The 19,640-nt window shown below is 44.0% G+C and overlaps 1 pseudogene; it reads left to right on the plus strand.

The window, feature by feature from the left end:
* The window catches only part of LOC146614102 (dynein axonemal heavy chain 6-like), a 53,422-nt pseudogene that overhangs the window by 11,622 nt on the left and 22,160 nt on the right, over positions 1-19,640 (plus strand).

A 19,640-nucleotide genomic window follows, 5' to 3' on the forward strand; every position in this document is an offset into this window, starting at 1 on the left:
TAGGGCGACTCTGGCTATATTTTTTAGATGATAAAATCCAATTTTGGTTACATGTTTAATATGTGGGATAAAACCAAGCTCAGAGTCAAAAATAACACCCAGGTTTTTCACTTGTAGCGAAGGACATAGTGAAAATGCCTCTAATTTAGACAAGAGTTTCTCTCTCTGAGCCTCAGGACCGACAATTAAAACTTCAGTTTTGTCCTGGTTAAGCTGTAAAAAGTTTTCTGCCATCCAAGATCTTATATCTAAGACACAGTTAAAAAGGGCATCCATTGGTCTGGTGTCATCAGGAGACACAGAGATGTACAGCTGCGTGTCATCAGCGTAACTGTGGACGTTCACTCCATGCCTCCTGATGACACCGCCGAGAGGGAGCATATACAAATTAAAAAGTACAGGGCCTAGAACCGACCCTTGAGGCACACCACATGTCATTTTATGGATCTTAGAGGAGCATGTATCCATACTCACCATAAAAGTTCTGTCAGAGAGATAGGAAGTGAACCAGTTGTGTACAGCACCAGAGAGGCCCACCATGTGTTTCAGTCTGTTTAAAAGAATAGCGTGGTCTACTGTATCAAAGGCTGCGCTTAGATCCAGCAGCACCAGGACTGAGAGCTTTTGGGCGTCCCAGTTACATCTAAGATCATTTAAAACCTTTAGGAGAGCCGTCTCTGTGCTGTGGTTCACCCTAAATCCAGACTGGAATATCTCCAGGATCTGTCTATCATTCAGAAAATCAGTAATCTGAGTAAAAACAAGTTTTTCTAAGATTTTACTTAAAAATGGTGAGTTGGATACAGGTCTGTAGTTATTAAAATCATTACAATCCAAACTGCTCTTCTTCAGAAGGGGCCTCACCACCGCCGTTTTAAAGGCAGCAGGGAAGACACCCAACTGAAGAGAGCAATTCATCATGTATAAAAGCTCAGCCTCAAAAAATCCATAAAGTGTTTTAAAAAGTAAAGAGGGGATTGGATCTAAAGGACATGTGGTGGGTCTCACTGTGGAGAAAACTTTCTGAAGGTTCTCAGCATTAACCAGGACAAAGCTGTCCAGTGTCTCCTCAGGTACAATCGAGCCCTCAGATGTGTTTAAAATCATATCGCGATTAGATAAAATATCAGATCTGATGGCGCTGACGTTTCCCCTGAAGTGGTCTGCAAACTGCTCACAGAGCGAGTCTGTGGGGGTTCTTTGGGAGCTTTTAAAATCAGGGTTAAATAAATGATCTATGGTGGAAAAGAGGACCTTGGGATTATTTTTGTTATTACTGATTATTTTGGCGAAGTATGAATTTCTTGAATTCCTTAATGTATTATTGTACATTTTAAGTTGCTCGCAAAATATTTGATGGTTGATATTATTTTTATTTTTCCTTCATCTCCTTTCTGCTGCCCTGCATTTTCTTTTGAGTTTTTTGACTTCTTCGTTTCTCCAGGGTGATACGTGTTTTACGTTAATCTTTTTGGTGGTGAGTAGAGCAACGGAGTCAAGGCTTTTCTTCAGTTTGCTGTTGAAATAACTAAAAATCAAATCGCAGGGTGCAGGTAAAATCACAGGGGGGCATTCGTCTAAAACCCTGGTGAAATTTGCAGCCACTTCAGAGGTTAGATAGCGCCTCCTCACAGTTCGCACCGAGGTCTCCCGCTGAATAAAACCGGTGATGTTAAAAAACACACAGTAGTGGTCAGAGACAGCCAAGTCAACAACAGAGGACACGCTGGTGGACAGCCCACGGGTGATGACCAGGTCCAGAGTGTGTCCTCTGTTGTGAGTCGGCTGCGTGACGTGCTGGGTAAAATCCAAACAGTGAAGAATGTTTAAGAGTTCTTTTGTTGCAGGGTCAGAAGGATTATCTATGTGCAGGTTAAAATCACCGGTTAAAATTATCATATTATAGTTTGAATGTATGTTTGTTAAAAATTCTGAGAATTCCTTGATAAAAGCAGCGCTGTCTTTAGGTGGTCTGTAAACTGTGACAGATAAAACTGGAGGGCTGCTGAAAACAATAGCGTGGAATTCAAAAGTGGTAAAATGATCAAATAAAATTTGTTTGGAGGTGAGTGTGTTGTTGGCTAAAGATGCAGTCCCACCACCTCTCTCACCACTTCTAATAGAAAAAGAGAAATTAAAATTTGGTGGGGAGGCCTCAGTGAGAACAACTGGTGCATCCGAACCCAGCCATGTTTCAGTTAAAAATAAACAGTCAAGTTTATTATCTAAAATTAAATCATTAATAATAAAAGACTTGTTCCACAGAGAGCGAACATTTAAAAGTGCCATACTGATTGAGACTGGTGGATTTTTGACAATAGAGTTGGATGGATGTTGATATTTAGGTTATTAATGTTTTTGGAGTTACTGGATTTATGATAATTCTGTTGCTCTCTGTTTGTGATTATGACGGGTATTGTGTTGACTGTGGGAGAGAAAGGTCCTAGTCCAGAGTTTTGTGTATTACTGTTAAAAGTGGAACAAATATAGGAGCTGGGACCAGGGGAACATCAGTCAGTGGCAGACAGTGGCGATGTGCGGGAGTGCTGTACGCCAAATGCCAAATTGGCGGACAGCAAACGGCGTCCCCAGGCGTTGAAGTGGAGCCCGTCTGCCCCAAAAAGATGCCTCCTCTCCCAGAAGGCATCAAAATTGTTAATAAAACCCACGCCGTGGGAGACACAGGCGGAGGAAAGCCAGGTGTTGAGGCTGAGCAGCCGGCTGAAACGGCCTATCCCTCTGCCACAGGTGGGGGTGGGCCCAGAGATAAAAGCACTCACCTGCAACTGACCAAGGAGGCTGAAGAGTTGGAGGAAGTCCAACTTCAGCAGCTCAGATTGCTGTTTGGGGATGTCATTGGTGCCGATGTGGATGATGAGCCGGTTAACCTGTGGGTGGGATGCCAGAATGTTGGGAATTCTGTCCACTATGTCAACAACGGTGGCTCCCGGGAACGACAGCGTGAGCGCCCCCCTCATCCGCACGTTCCTGACGATGGAATCCCCGAGGACCAGCGTGAAGAGAGGAGGTGCCACTGGGGGCTGCTGGTCATCTGAGACGCCCGCGCCGCGGCACCGGGGGTGTTCAGATGGAGATGCGCCAGCCGGACTGCGTGAGTGACTCCCAGGTAGCCACGCCATGGGTCCTCTTCTCCGAGGAGCCGGGGTAAAGCACAGCTCTCCGCGGTGAGTTTGCACCACAGCGTCGGGTTGCCCGCCGCGGCTCCGGGGGCGTAGTGGTGGAGATGGCGCAGACCACAGCGGGATGGCGAGGGCTAGCGGCCAGAGGAGGAAAGTCCACAGGATCCAGGACATTGAATTTATTCTCCAGTACTACCGCGCCGGAGGGGTGAGGTATTGCTTTAATGATTCCTGTATGATATTACCCTACCATTTCCCTCTTCATCTGTGCTTACTCATTTGTGCAGGAAGAGCTGGATGTGACCATGGCAACCCTAAAAGAGAAGCAGAAGAAGCTTCAGGAGGTGGAGAACCAGATCAAGGTCCTGCAGGAGCAGTTTGATAGCAGCACGAATGAGAAAGAAGATTTGGGTGAGAGTTGTGCCAAAAAGTGCAACATAAAATATACTCTGTGAAATAAGTTCTACCATCTGTCTTTTATTAAATGTTTGATGTACCTTGCTGTCTTTGGCTTGCTAAAATTCTTTCTCTTTCTTTTTCATCAAAGTTAATACGATGGCTCTGACACAGGCCCGTCTGATCAGGGCAGGGAAGCTAGCGTCCGCTCTTGGTGACGAACAAGTATGCTGGGAAGAAAGTGTAGCCCTGTTTGAGCAAGAGATCATCAATGTTGTGGGAAATATCTTCATTGCAGCTGCTTGTGTGGCATATTATGGCGCATTTACTTCCCACTATAGACAGCTGGTAGGTACAGGTTTATTCTGTGCTTTTTAAGGTTTTACAGGCTGCTCTAACAAAGAATTAGCAGCTTGTGCCTTTAGTATGAGTTTAGTCTAATTTTTGAAAATCAGTAGAAAATAGGACAAACAAACAAAAGCTGAGCCCAGTTTTCTTATTACTGCTATTGTGCTCAGTCACACGCAATCCCCACTATCGTAATGGCCTTACACCTTGTTTGTTTTTATTATAAGACAGGAAATAACATGTAATAATAAGGGATGAAATCAAATACAACCTGAGTTGTTGTGCTTGTGTGCGCTCTGTTTCCCTCTCACCAGCTAATTGACCAGTGGATAACGCAGTGCCAGAACCTGAACATCCCAATCAGTTCCACTTTTAGCCTGATTAACATTCTTGGTGATCAATATGTCATCCGCCAGTGGAAGGCAGAAGGTTTGCCTCGTGACACTGTTTCTACAGAGAATGGCATCCTGGTGACTGAGGGCCACCGGTGGCCTCTTATGATCGACCCACAGGATCAGGTGAACTAGAAACAAGTTTCCAGCAGCATCCATGTAGTGCCGATAATTCCAGCACTGATTACTTTATGAATGAAATGGGTTATTTTTTTAACACTTTAACTTCTCAATTATCTGTATAATCCCAAGTGATTAATATTCATTTCACACGTGTATTACACGAGAACCTTGTTTTTAAAACTAATTTTGATTTTGAAAATAGTGGTATACAGCTGCATAGCAAGGATAAATAAGTTTAAATTCGTTCTTACAAATTTTTTAAAGAAGTCATCTTCATCACATTAGGGATTAAGGATTATTTCTTTCATTCACAGGCTAACCAATGGATCCGCTCCAAGGAGGCTAAACATGGTCTAAAGGTGATCAAGCTAACGGACTCTGGCTTCCTTCGTACCCTGGAGAATGCCATAAGCATGGGTGTCCCTGTACTGCTAGAGGAGGTAGGATTGCACCACTCATGTGACAGTAAAACAGACTTGATCATAAAAAAAACAATTTGTGGTCAAATGTTGTATTGTAATTGTGTATTTTTTAAGGTGGGCTAACACTGGGCGACATTAAATAAGTTGAAGACCTTTATTGGACAGATTGTTATTAAATAGTGTTTTTAATTTTGCGTTGCCCCTGGACACGTTATAAAAGAGTTAATCCCCATCCTCAGCTGCCTCCCTCTTCCCGCTCCACCACACCCACCCACACACGCAGGGCTTGGGGTGCAGGTATGTCACCAGGGTGCAGGGGAGGCACTCCCCCTCTGTCCCCTTCTGGCCGCCTGTGCCTCAATTTTATTCTGCAACCTAGACATCCACATTACTCACTCTCACATAACACATACATATAGGGCCTTGGGGGTGGGCACGTTTTACAGCATCCAGAGGATGGTCGGTGTACTCCAACCCACCTCTGGCGCTGGTGCCCTACCCTCAATTTTAAATGCATTTAGACACTAAGGGTTTTCGGGAGGAGCCGTGCTGCTCTCTGAGAGGAAGCAGGAACCATGCTCTCCTGAGTTTTAAATGCACTTTAGAACAGCACACAGCAACACTACATATGAGCGGGCGTAGGGAGGTTTGAGGTCTTCGCACACCCCGGTTCTGTTAGCCGTCAGGGCTGGGGGGCTGGGAGGAGGTGCTGGCCGTCAGACTGGGGTCTGGGATGCGGGGCCTCCCTGCTACTGCAGATAAGGAGGTGGTCCGCTTGCCTCCACCCCAGAGAGAAGGGTTACATCTCCTGGGTCTAGGTGCGGCTTGCCCCTCTGAGGGCGGGGGTACCTGGACCTGGGATATAGAGTATGTTTGGGGAGTGCGACTGTCTGTGCAGTGTCTATTTGTGTCTGTCTACACGTCGGGTGAGTGCCGAGTATTTGGTTGTGTATATGGGGGTGGGAATTAGAGCTGGGCGATATGGACCAAAATTCATATCTCGATATTTCTTTAATCCCATAAAGTAAGAACAAAAAGAGAGTTCTTGGTCAAAGGTACTTGTCCCAGATGTCACACATGTAACTTTTATTAAGATACAACTGTAGATGTACATGAAAAAATTGTCAAAAATAAATTGTCAGCATTTATTAAATAATAATGCTCCATTTTTTTTTCTTTTCATACATAACAAAAAGCTAAAAATTGTAAACTAAATGTAAAATGTAAACTAAAAAGATGCAGATCTAAAATAACAAAGGCATCTTGCTCTTTAAAAAGTGCTTACACTGAATTAAAGTTTTCTAAAGTGCTTCTTTGTGTGTATTCCTGAACAATCATCTGGTACTTTGTGCAAAAAACCAAACATGTAAACAGATTGAATGAAATGAACAAAATTACATTCTTTGCTCAGTGGGTCTTTGTGCAAATCTCCAATGACAATAACAATATAGAAAGAACACAAACAATTGGCAAGGCCAGCTACTGTACAGCTTCCAGATTTTGTGCCAGGAAAACTAATCTGTCAACAGTATCAGGCTTCAAGGATGCCCTGTGGCAGGTTACCATGTTTCCACTGCAACTAAAAGTCCTTTCAGAAGGGGAGCTGGTAGCTGGCACACAAAGGTATTTCTCGGCCAGGAGGCTCAGTGCTGGAAAGGCAACTTCATGTTCCTTCCACCATTTGAGAGGGTCAGCATCACTCTACACAAACTGACAACAGGTAGCTAGAAAATTCATTTTCGATTGCCTCCCTCCTTGTGAAACCAGTGTTGGTGGCTGTGCTGTGCTGGGAGAAGCTTGCCAGTGATCTCTTTTTAGCTGTGTCACCCACTGCTGCTTCTTCTTGGTCTGCAGACTCAGGCACGGCTGGATCAGGCAGCTCAGACAAACACGTGCCCTGATAGCTGAGCAGAGACTCTGCCTCCAAGACGAGTTTATGTTTTAGTGCATTAATTTTCTCACTAGGGATGTATTTCGCCCTGAACCGTGGATCCACAAAAGAAGCCATGTCCAACAGGTCACTGGTGGATGGATCTGCATATTTATTGTTGAGGTAATCCACAATGCGGGTCTTGATGGATTTACACAGCTCACTATCCTCCTCTCCAGGTGCCAGGAGACTAGTGTTAAACAGGTGTAGCACAGGACAGGGTCACATACTTCTCTCCTGAAAGTGCATCAGTGAAGTCCTGACAGGGTTTGAGAGCTTTCTGAACTGCCTCCAGGACCTCTATGTCCTGCCAAGTAGGGACTAGAGGTCTGGTTTTCATGTCGACAGAGAACTTTAGAAAGTGCTCTTTCCTGCTCCAGAACTCTCTCTATCACGAGAAGCCTTGATCCCCAGCGAGCTGTTGCCTCTGTGAGTAGCTGGTGACTTGGAAGACCCAGCTGTATTTGCACTTCAGCCAGCTCTCTTCTCTTCCTCCAGCTGTAGGAGAAGCTGCTGACGACTTTCTTACACAGAGAAATAACCGGGTAATGCGGGCATCATCCATAGCATGTCCTGTGACACACAAAATGCAAACTTTTAAAATCACTTTAATTGTTATGTTAAGAGGCAAATCGCTCAAAGGGAAACTAACATCCATCTCACTTATATAAGATGTGATGCATAAGACTCAACAATATTTGCAAAATGTGTCGTGTATTGTATAACCTAGAAATGGTTGTAGTTAAACTATCTTGGTAAAATCACCAGATCACCAAATGATTAGAACATGTTTTTTTGTTTGTTTTTTTTACACCTTTTAATCTCACTATGTATTTAAAAATGTATCCCTGTCTTGTCTCAGCTGTGGTCCTCATTTAGTGTCACAACTCAATCTAATACAAAGACAAATGCACCCCAATACGTTTATTGGATTTAATAGGGATAGTTTATTTATTTATTCAACTAACTTTCGATTTCTAAGTGATAGATGTATATGCTGGCTATGACTTATAAAAATATTTGTCTTGTGGTCCATAGGCATGTTTAGCTCTACAAGAGACTCTATACACTTTTCATTTATTAGCGGGTTTTTTTCCAAATCAAAAAATTCAGTATTGCACTCACCAATGGCCAGATGAAGCATGTGACCAAAACACTGGATCCTCGACCACTTGTTCAGTTGAACCGCTTTGACAATATTAGCCCCGTTGTCAGTTGTTATAGCAACCAGTCCCGTCGGGTTGAGCTTCCAGGTTTTGAGCACATCCTGCAGGGCTTCAGCTATATGCTCTCCGGTGTGGTCTTGAGGAAAGTAGCTGGTCTGGAGACAGGCAGTTTTCAGTTCCCAGTCTTCCATGAAATGTATAGTCACACTCATATATGGCTCGCACGTCCTGCTGGACCACATGTCGGTTGTCAGTGCGAAGTGAGACACTTTGGTGAGCTGGGCAGCGAGACTCTGTCTAACATCAGTATACATTTTTGGCAGTGCTTCTCTGGTGAAGTATTTCCGGCTAGGTAACTGGTATCTTTGGTCAAGAGTTTTTAGCAGCTGTATAAAGCCCTCTTGTTCCATAGTTGAGATGGGGACCATGTCTTTAGCAATATGATAGGCCACTGCTTTAGTAATTTCCCCCCACTTCTCACTTTTTGTATCATATGGCACAGCACGAGTATATGAGTGTTGTAAGGTGGTCTGTTTCACGGCAGGAACCTCGGAAGACTTTGCGGTCTGGGCTACAGCACGCAATTTCACACACTCTTCATACTGCACTTTATGGCGCAGTTGTAAATGGTGGTAAAGATTAGTGGTGCTCGAACCTTTCGTTGCGACGCTTTTTCGACATTCTCTACAGAATACATTATTCTGCTGCTCATCTGACACTTTGAACCCGAACCATCTCCAAATAATTGAGCCATTGGTTTTCTTTTTTCCGACGAGCTCCTCTTCGCTAGCTCCTGTGTCCATCTTGTTGCCAACTGGAGGTGTAGCGATGGGGGAGGGGGTTTGTGTTCAGTGAGGGTGAGAGGCGGGGCAAACAAACCCAGATGAGAGAGAGGCAAAATAGCGGCTCCACAAGTGTAATTATAACGCAACATAGACTATATCGATGTAAACGATATTGTCACAGCTTATGTCTTGTATAAAAATATAGCGATATTTTTAAAAAAAATCGATATATCGCCCAGCACTAGTGGGAATGCATGTTTGTGTCCGCGTGCGCCTGTTCGTCTGTGTCTATATGTCAGGTTGGGTCTTAGACTCTCTGGGTACATCTCAGGCCCTCTAAAGTACGGAGGCCTATCTCCCCTCACCACACTCCCTGCCGGTGGCTGATGCCCTCAGACGTTGGTGTGTTGGTGGTCCTTGTCATCTGGGGCTGGGCGCTCATGTATGTATTGGAATGCAAGCGTGCTGATCCACACAGGTATGCACACAGGTGTACACACGGGTGTTCACAGACGCAGACTACACCTTTCTTGGCTGCTGCCTCAAAGCACACTGTGCGCTGTCTATCTTGCGTGCTGCACAATATAGTTTAATATTTAGTATCTACTGTTATCTACTGCTAGCTAGTTTATTGTGATGGTGCTGTTTTTATTATGTTGCTCCTTTTTTGTTTACTTTCTCTTCTGTTTTGTTTTTTTTTTCTCCATACAGGTGATCCAGGTGTTTTGTTTGTTTCTTTCTTTCTTCTCCCCCCTTCTCACCGTCTCTTCTCCCCTTTGGTTTTCTTTCTCTCCCTCTCTTTCTTTCATTCTTTCTCCCTGTCCTATCCCCCAGTCATGTCTGTCCCGTCTTAAAAAACAAAAATAAAATAAATTCATAATTATAATAAAGGTCAATCAAATGGACCAATATGGCAAGGCCATGATGATCCACTTGGTAAAATAAATCCGCTTGGCATCTTTCTTGGCCTTAAGACAACAATTCTGATGCTAAAGATCCAAACGGGACACAAAAAAAAAGAAAAGAAAAGCATGTGTACTGTGAAGGGCTCTGTTTGGGTATTTTGTGGGTGTATAGTTAAAGGAGACCTTGAATCCAGCACTGGAGCCCGTCTTGTTGAAGCAGACGTTTGTGGCTGGCGGGCGAACAATGATCCGACTGGGAGACTCAGATATTGACTATGACAAAAATTTTAGGTTCTATATGACCACAAAGATGGCCAACCCACATTACCTGCCAGAGGTAAGGACAGCAGCACACCTACTCAAACCTACTTATACTGTATGTGTACAAAAGCAGATACTGTAAAGAGATGCAGTCATATGTCAACTAGCAAAACCCTATAGCTGAACACCAGTCTAGCAGAATGGGCTCACACTAAATGCAGTCATGTACTCTCTCATTAGTTCAAGCCAACAGTGCATACATACATCACAGACATTATAAAAGAGAGACATGGCCTCCAAAGAATCCTGAATTAAAACCACAAAGACGATCTTTCAGACCAGCAAAGTAGTTCAATTCAATTTTATTTATATAGCGCCAAATCACAACTAAAGTCGCCTCAAGGCGCTTCATAGATACAGAGAAAAACCCAACAATCATATGACCCCCTATGAGCAGCACTTTGGCGACAGTGGGAAGGAAAAACTCCCTTTTAACAGGAAGAAACCTCCAGCAGAACCAGGCTCAGGGAGGGGCGGGGCCATCTGCTGTGATTGGTTGGGGTGAGAGAAGGAAGACAGGATAAAGACATGCTGTGGAAGAGAGACAGAGGTTAATAACAGATATGATTCAATGCAGAGAGGTCTGTTAACACATAGTGAGTGAGAAAGGTGACTGGAAAGGAAAAACCCAATGCATCATGGGAATCCCCGGCAGCCTACGTCTATTGCAGCATCACTAAGGGAGGATTCAGGGTCACCTGGTCCAGCCCTAACTATATGCTTTAGCAAAAAGGAAAGTTTGAAGCCTGATCTTGAAAGTAGAGATAGTGTCTGTCTCCTGAATCCAAACTGGAAGCTGGTTCCACAGAAGAGGGGCCTGAAAACTGAAGGCTCTGCCTCCCATTCTACTTTTAAATACTCTAGGAACAACAAGTAGGCCTGCAGAGCGAGAGCGAAGTGCTCTAATAGGGTGATATGGTCCTACAAGGTCATTAAGATAAGATGGGGCCTGATTATTTAAGACCTTGTATGTGAGGAGCAGGATTTTGAATTCTGGATTTAACAGGAAGCCAAAACAGGAGAAATCTGCTCTCTCTTTCTAGTCCCTGTCAGGACTCTTGCTGCAGCATTTTGGATCAGCTGAAGGCTTTTCAGGGAGTTTTTAGGACTTCCTGATAATAATGAATTACAGTCGTCCAGCCTGGAAGTAATAAATGCATGAACTAGTTTTTCAGCGTCACTCTGAGACAGGATATTTCTAACTTTAGAGATGTTGCACAAATGGAAGAAAGCAGTCTTACATATTTGTTTAATATGTGCGTTGAAGGACGTGTCCTGGTCAAAAATGACTCCAAGGTTCCTCACAGCGTTACTGGAGGCCAAGGTAATGCCATCCAGAGTAAGAATCTGGTTAGATACCATATTTCTAAGCTTTTCAGGGCCGAGTACAATAACCTCAGTTTGATCTGAATTAAGAAGCAGAAAGTTAGCGGCCATCCAGGTCTTTATGTCTTTAAGACATTCCTGCAGTTTAACTCATTGGTGTGTGTTATCTGGCTTCATGGACAGATAGAGCTGGGTGTCATCAGCATAGCAGTGAAAATGTATGCTATGTCTTCTAATGATGCTGCCTAAGGGAAGCATGTATAATGTAAACAGAATTGGTCCTAGCACTGAACCCTGTGGAACTCCATAATTAACCTCAGTGTGTGAAGAGGACTCTCCATTTACATGCACAAACTGGAGTCTATTAGATAGATATGATACAAACCACTGCAGTGCAGTACCTGTAATACCTACAGCATGTTCTAATCGCTCTAATAGGATATTATGGTCGACAGTATCGAACGCTGCACTGAGGTCTAGCAGGACAAGCACAGAGATGAGTCCACTGTCAGAGGCCATAAGAAGATCATTTGTAACCTTCACTAAAGCTGTTTCTGTGCTGTGATGAGCTCTGAAACCTGACTGAAACTCTTCAAATAAACCTCTGCAGATGATCTGTTAGCTGTTTGACAACTACTCTTTCGAGGATGTTTGATATGAAAGGAAGGTTGGAGATTGGCCTATAATTAGCTAAGACTGCTGGGTCTAGAGATGCTTTTTGAGTAAAGGTTTAACTACAGCCAGCTTGAAGGCCTGTGGTACATAGCCGATCATTAGAGATAGGTTGATCATATTTAAGATCGAAGAATTAATTAATGGCAGGACTTCTTTGTCAAGGTTTCATTGTGATTTAATGAGTTTCTGTTTCCACCTTTTAAGGTTTGCATCAAAGTTACAATTATCAACTTCACTGTCACTAAATCTGGCTTAGAAGACCAACTTCTCAGGTAAATACATGCACACACATGAAAAAAGCTATTGCATTTCAACTATGTAACAAGTAGAGATGAACCTATTCGATATGATGTATCGGTATCGCTCCGATACTGACCTAAATTACTGGATCGGATATCGGAGAGAAATAAAAAATGGAATCCGATCCGAAGTATCACAAAATCACCTCACAAAACGCGCTACTTGGCGTAACCCAGCTCGGCGCATCGAAGTAGTATGTGTCACGTGACAGAGCGGCTGTTGTCTGCGAGACCTGTCAGCGGTCTGGTGGAGCATGTGGAGCCTCACTACATGCTTCCAAACCGCGGCATGTTATCTCGGCAAAAACTATCCCAGAGAAGTAAAGCAAGTGTGTAAGTTCATCCCTGAATGTTTGCATAGTATTTCCACGTTAAGCTTAACAACTGATACATGGAGCCACAGCTGGTCTGGCCATCGGAGTTACATACGGAGGTGAAAAGGAAGCGATTTGTCCTGTACTTAAGCTAGAATGGAAAAAAGACACAAAGCTGGAGTTATTCTGTCCTTGCTGCAAAGCTGATTCTTCTTCTCTCATTCCCTCTCCTGTTGCTACTTCAAACATGAAACTGATCAATGATCAGCTGGTCGGCTTTTCTGTCACAAATCCTGCCTTTCTTGTTTGTTTATCGCCCACTTTGCGCTAGAGAGAGGAGACCAGTGGATAAACAACAGCAGCACATTTAAGCTTAATTAGCTGTTGTTAGAATTTATTTAATATTACTTTCTAGTATCAGCTGATGTTTGCTGGAGCCACAGCTGTAAAGCTGCTGGTCATGATGTCGGTTTGGATATGTGGTGAGAGGGAAACTTGTAGATGAAACCAGGAGATGTCCTTACTGAATCATCAGAGCTGAACAGGTGATGGAGAAACAGGTTTACCTTTTAGGTGACATGAATGAGTTGAAGGGAAGTTATGAACTTATGCATTTGTTTTACAGGTGCATTAAATTAAAGTTGATTACGTCGATTAAGCATCGAGGGTGGGGGGTGGTTCTGGCAGATTTTTGTTAGGAGTTGGCAACCCTATTAGTTAGGTTGTTTAATATTTCTGCTAAGGACTCTTTAAAATACCAGAGTAGGGAGGATGTTGCAGGTTTAAGTTTATTAGATTGATCAGTGTTGCTGAACTATAAAATATTTTGGGTGCAGTGTGTTTTTTGCATACAGGTATAACAGAATAGCTTTAGTGTTGTTGTTTTTTAAAACTTGAGTATGAACTTATACAAAATGCAGCAAGATATTAAAAAACTGTTTTATTGATTAAAAAACACTATCGGATTCATATCGGTATCGGCAGATATCCAAATTTATGATATCGGAATCTGTATCGGACATAAAAAATTGGTATCGTGCCATCTCTAGTAACAAGCATTTACAAAGCCATCTACATTTTTAAAAAATGGATAGAAATACGGCACATAATTTTATGTATCCTAATTGTATGTACCCTTTTCCCCCTTTCTGATAATGACCTCTGGAATCTCTTGATTCAATCTTTTTTCAATCTGTTTTAAGTGATGTGGTGCGTCCTGAGAGTCCGCATCTTGAGGAACAGAGGAACGAGCTGATTGTGCGCATCAACGCTGACCACAGCCAGCTGAAAGATATTGAAGACCGCATTCTTAAGCTTCTCTTTACCTCGAAGGGGAATATACTTGACAACGAGGAGCTAGTTCAGACTCTCCAGGAGTCAAAGGTAGGGATTAGGCTATATGGATATGGAGTTGTGGTTGTTGAATTTAATATTACCTGCAATGATCCTTTCCTGTTTTTCTGATGTTCATCCTGTTTATTTCCATGATTTTTTTGCATCCTCTTGTCTCCAGGTGACTTCAGAGGCCATAAAGCACCGTCTGGAAGAGGCAGAAGCAACTGAGCTGATGATAAACTCTGCGAGGGAGCGCTACAGGCCTGTGGCCACTCGAGGATCTGTTTTGTACTTTGTCATTGCCGGTCTGTCGGAGATCGATCGTATGTACCAGTTCTCACTCAAGTACTTTAAACAGGTGAGGGAAAAAAGAGCTGGGCTTTACTCTCAAATTTACAAAGCTACTTGTACAGGAATGTTTAATGAAAATGTGTGAGTACCCATTTAAAGTAATTATTTTCTTTTTTCTCTCTTTTTTGTTTATTTCTTCCTTCATCTTCAGCTCTTTAATTCCACCATCGAGACATCAGAGCAGAGTACTGTGCTAGAAGAGCGCCTTCAGACCCTCCTGAATCAAATCTTGCTAAACTCCTACATTAATGTGTCACGTGGACTCTTCGAGCAACACAAGCTTATCTACAGCTTTATGTTGTGCGTAGAAATCATGAGGCAGCGTGGCGAGATCTCTGATGGGGAATGGTGGCGCTTCCTAAAAGGAGCTTCTTCACTGAAAAAGGTGAGGTGGGAAATCCAGCCATAGAAGTTCAGCTCGATAAAAGCAATAATGAATAAAATAATTAACTAATAAAAAAGATTTCCTATGTTTTTTTATAACCTCCTAGGACCTGCGTCCACATATGTGGACATCACATTTTTGGTTATTTAGACCAAAATACTCAATTTTGCTCTACAGGGGCCTGATATGCACTTACGAGGACATTATGCTGCCACTGTTCTATCAAAATTTTATATGAATATCCTCATACGTGGCTCTCATTTTTCATTTTTCTTAGAAACAAAAATTAGGTGAAAAAAAAACAACCTGGCAATTCTTTGTTTTTACATTCATCAGGTCCCAATCAGCCCAAATATCGAAGAGAAATTAAAAATGCATGCCATGGAAGAGTGCAGGTATTAGGAGGTTAAAAAGTATATAGTGATGGTGTTAACCCACCATTTGTTTTTTATGCCACTAGACTGGATGCACTGATTGTTAGCAGTCACAGTCCTCATGCTAGTTCTGTTCTTCTTTCTCCTACACCTCTGTTTTAGGTCTCCCGTTTATTGCCTCTTAGCATTTCCTGCTCAAAGGTTTGGAGTAACAGGGAAATGTATGTTTCTGACAAAAAGCAACCTTTTTAAAAATCAAAATTAAAGCTGCAAGCAGCGTTATGAGGGCCCTCACACCCTGGCGCGTCGAGCCACGCCCAACACCTAAAACCAGCAAGTCCGAACTGATGTCACATTGATCGAATTCCTGCGTAGAACCAGTAGCTGAAATTTCATCTCATTCAATCATGATTACACTCGTTCCACTAGGTGATGCTCTAACCATTACTGACAAATGGCATAACAAACATTTCCGAGCTCGACTCTTATCATGCCTGCAATGTTTTCGGAGAGATTGGGCATTGTGTTTTTGAGTGACAGCAGATTACTTCTTTTTGGCGAGTGATTGAAACTCCACGTGCCGCCATGACCACCCCGTTTCCCTCAATGTGAAAAGCTTCGCAATTTAACATCACAAAGGTCTTTAGATTCTACGCACCGGAGATCGTGTCTATCTGATGAATACACTACGAGGAGTTCGTCAAAGTACAAGGCCTGAAACGAGGGGGAAAATGTCGCCAAAATTACACATTAATTTTAAAATGGCTGACTTCCTGTTGGATTTGGGATATTGCTCCAAGAGACTTTTGTACATCTTGATATTTCTTATAAGCTTACCAGGTTTCAGACTCATACATAAAACACAGACCAGGGGCTGATGTTTTGAAATTTTGTAGGGGGCGCTGCGGAGCCATTTTGCGCTATTCAAGGAAAATGATCACATAACAAGAAAGCCTTCATCCCATTGAAGCTGTGTGCCAAATTTCAAGACTTTTGAAACTTTCCAAGCCCCTCAAACATCACTTCATTTTTCATGGTGAACAGCGTTGCCACCAGGGTGCGCCGTTCAGTGTAAAGTCACAATTTTTGCACTGAAGCATCACGAGGGACTGATGGTGATATTCACCGCTTTTGAGGTGTCCACGATGAACCTGTGAAAATCAGTACAACAAAGTGTAAGACATGACATTTCCTGTTGCCACTAGGTGGCGCTCTGTGTATTTCCGACAATGGGCACATCAATCTGTTCAGGGCGGGTCTGACATCATGCCTGTAAAGTCTGGTACTGATCAGACTGGATTTCATTGAGTTATACTAATTTGTTTCTTCATGGCGAGACATCAAAGTTCGCCATGTCGCTGGGGTCACACCCTTTCACGAAAAGTCACAGTTTTCACTGTAACCCAAGACCAACTCCTTAAGGCTTTCCTGGAGAAATTTGAGGCTGCAGATGTCACCCATCACTATACTGTACCCCAAAGTGTAAAACATGACATTTCCTGTTCCCACTAGGTGGCGCTCTCCCTGATGTCAAATATGGCAGCTGAAAAATGTTCAGGGGTGGAGCCTTATCATATGTGTGCTCTTTGGTCCAGATTGGACAGTGGCTGTGTCCCAATTCAGGGTATGCACGCTTGAAGTATGCATTTCAAGTGCGATCACGTCACCGCCACGCGACGACGGCTGTCCCAGTTCGAAGTGCACTCCAAATGCGCCGTCGATTTCCCCAAATATCAAGCGTGGTCCGGTGCACGCTTCGTGGTGCCATATATCCCACAATGCATAGCGCGACGCAGCCAGGCCAATGCATAATGATGTCAGCAGCTGCGGAGGAGGTTGAAACGGCGGCGGAGGACAGCAACACCCGCAAATGTAAGATATGTGTGAAGGAGCGAAACAAACACCAAGATGTAAAAGCTAATGGGAGGTTAATAGAAAATGTCAAGGTGAATCATGTGACACCTGCCCGACCCATGTAACCGTAAATGCACAGACCCGCAAAGCTGTGAATCCTGTACCAGACCGAGGGCAGTATGAATAGACGTATCACCACTACAAGTGCAATCAACTGTACTAATATGACCCTGCCTGTGCCGCAAACAGGAATGTCAACATATACCAGGCAGGAATGTAGCTGTGTCCGCAGCACATTAAATATAAAATGCATAAAATATAACATATACATACATTTGTTACAGTTATCACACCTGCCATGTCAAATACGTCAAAGGGGATATTTCAAAGCACCCTGAGGCGACTTTTGTTGTGAGTCTGCCCCATCCAAACAAAACTGAATTGAATTGAATTAAAACAAAACATATGACAGAGAACCCCCAACCCCAACCTAGGGCCTGATAATGTAAATGTTCTGCCCCACTCAGTGCTGTAGTATTGCCTGACATTGCTGTGTGTATGTTCCACACAGCTGTAAATGCTGAACTGACAGCAAATGGAGAAATGCTAAAACAGAAGTGCAGGATGGTGGGGAATGTAATCCAATGTCACGCTGCATTACAGGGACCAAGGAGCAGACGGCAGACCTCATTCGACTCCGCCGTGACAATGAGCACCTGTTCACGGGTGCGAAACACTCAGCCGCAGTGGGTTGGAGGTACAGCAACAGTATGAGGTCTACAAGTATTGAGGCACAAGGGACAGTGAACTGTCTGCCCTGTGGTCCCAAGCCAGTACATACTGCTGTGGATGCCATAAACGAAATGACCTGATATACATGTGCAAACGTAAATGGGAGAACCTGAAGAGGAAATACAAAGTATGTACAGTGGTAGTGACAGATGTAACTCCACACAGAACACTGAAAAGTCACCTATGTAAACCTGCACTGTTGCTGTTGTTGCCAACTGCCACCTGTGATGTATCCTCCCTTCAGGAGTGCAAGTATCCAGCGACGGGCGAGGGTGCAAGTGGGAAGCCCACTGCTGCAACATGGCCATGGATGAGGTGCTAGGACAGAGGCCCTCCACCAGGCTACCCGTCCTAATCTCCTCCATCCAGGAGGATGCACCAGGACCCAGTGCAGCAGTGGGCAACCCACTCCCACACCAGGAGGGACAGGAGGATGAGGACCCGCCTGAGGCACGGGTGGTGAAAAGGAGGAGGGACTGGGAGGATGAGCTCATTGCCCTAATAAAGGAGGACATGGCCCAGCAACGGCAAATGGAGGAACGTAGAGCCGAGAGGATGGACAGGCTGATAGGCGTCCTCGAAAAGCTAGTGGAGCAGAAAAAGGACTGAGTCGTGTCCACAGACAGCCACTGTACATAGTTGAACTTTATTTATGCTGGCACCCCAACCTTTGTTTTGTACAAACATGATTATTTCAGTGATTATATTTCTGTAGATACGACGCCATGTACATAGTTGAACTTAATTTATGTTGTTGTTCCAACCTTTGTTCTGCACACACAAAATGATTTCAGTTATCAGAATCAGAATCAGAATACTTTATTCATCCCGAGGGAAATTAGGGTTACAGCAGGCAGCACGCTAATGGCGCATGCGCACTTACAAAGGAACCTTCTGACCAACTTTACACAAACATCACATTGGGCAGACATGTCAGAAAGGTCGGCTGATAGGAAAAACAACGAAAATACACTACATGAGGTAAGAGGAGGAGAAAAAAAACGCCACTCAGACTGAGCTCCTAGTGGGAGAACAGTTTGATAACAGAAAAAACACCTCAGCACAAAAGCACATGACTATCAATACACCATAGAAACACGAGATGTATGTAAATAAAGACAGTGGGAACATCCCAACTGTGAGTGCATGTCTGTCACAAACTACATGACACAATTACGGGGGCCTGACCTATTGCACGTGCCACGTTGTGGAAATGAAAGCAGTGCAACGTATAACACAACATGATTGTGGGAAATGCACTACCCACTGCGGTCCAGGATAAACCTGAGTGTCCCAGCATGCACACACATCATCAACCAGGCCTGACGTGCCTGAGCAGGGAGTCTTGGGCAGTGCTGCTTGGTCCGCTGGACCAGGACCACAGAGATGAGGGAGGTGCCACAGGTAAGACCCCCGGTTCATAGCCAGGTACTGAGTGCAGCATCCCACATAGGCATCCCCAGATGTTGCTCAGGCATGCTCATTCCCACTGTCCACCGCAACATCCTCCACTTGGGTCTGCAGGGCTGGTGGAACCGACAGCTGCCATGTCACTAGATTGTAATCATGGCGTTGGGAAAACGACATGGTGAAAACGAGCATGTTAAGACAGATCTGTCACGTGAAATCCCAGCACTGTGCAGATGCACCACTAAGGGATACTTGCCTGCTGACAATAATCGTGGTCCGGGGGTACCTCTTCCAGGGCAGACACCTCAGCAGATAGCTGGTCCCGCCAGTGTGCACCACTGACTGCCTCCACACCAGTCTCCCCCTCATCTTGGGCATCATCCTCGGGTTCCTCATCTGGGGCCACAATGCCACCAGCACCGATGCAGATGTTGCACGGCACAGATGCACGGCACATGCTGTTATGACCTGCAGCAGATGTTTAATCTTGTAAGTACAGTGTACATGCCAGGGTATGCACTACAGTTGCCATTATGATTGGACATACAACAATGATCAGAATCAGAATCAGAATGGATTTATTGCCAGATGTTGAGG

The sequence above is a fragment of the Diplotaxodon limnothrissa genome, linkage group LG18 (assembly GCF_057381915.1).
Source record: "Diplotaxodon limnothrissa isolate DT_005_m linkage group LG18, D_limnothrissa_male_GT1.1, whole genome shotgun sequence".
NCBI classification, from domain to species: Eukaryota; Metazoa; Chordata; class Actinopteri; order Cichliformes; family Cichlidae; genus Diplotaxodon; species Diplotaxodon limnothrissa.